The sequence below is a fragment of the Oncorhynchus clarkii genome, unplaced genomic scaffold (assembly GCF_045791955.1).
Source record: "Oncorhynchus clarkii lewisi isolate Uvic-CL-2024 unplaced genomic scaffold, UVic_Ocla_1.0 unplaced_contig_1469_pilon_pilon, whole genome shotgun sequence".
Lineage (NCBI taxonomy): Eukaryota > Metazoa > Chordata > Actinopteri > Salmoniformes > Salmonidae > Oncorhynchus > Oncorhynchus clarkii.
Genome location: NW_027257951.1, coordinates 220,825 through 221,542, shown reverse-complemented (window position 1 = coordinate 221,542; position 718 = coordinate 220,825).

The window sequence follows — 718 nt, the reverse complement described above, 5'->3', positions numbered from 1 at the left end:
CCGCTGTCTCCTGGACAACCTCTCTGGGACTAAATACACTGCCAAGACTCTTGAGACACACACGTACACACCATGCACACACACACACACAAACACAGACCTGAAATTCCTCAGACAGCTTCCAGTAATAAGACTCTTCCCTCTGACGCCACAAACTATAAACCAAGAGGTCTTTACATTTAATCCACCCGTTCAACACACACGGTAGGACATGTTCCTCCTTTGTCTTACCGCCAACACACACACACACACACACACACACACACACACACACACACACACACCCTGGATGTCTTCTGTAATATGATCTACTGGAAGAGTATTCTCCTGATTTTCGTGGCTGTGGGGGTTCAGGGAGACAGACAGGGAGAGGAGAAAACGTTTTTCAACTGTGAGGTAGGAGAGAGAGAGACAGAGAGGTGGAGAGAGAGAGAGAGAGAGGGGGGAGAGAGAGAGACAGAGAGGTGGAGAGAGAGAGAGAGACAGAGAGAGAGAGAGACAGAGAGAGAGAGAGAGAGAGAGAGACAGAGAGAGAGAGGGGTGGAGAGAGAGACAGAGAGAGAGAGGGGTGGAGAGAGAGACAGAGAGAGAGGGGTGGAGAGAGAGACAGAGAGAGAGAGGGGTGGAGAGAGAGACAGAGAGAGAAAAAACATTTTCATCTGTGGAAGGTAGACTAGAGAGAACTTTTTCATCTGTGGAAGGTAGGAGAGAGAGACTG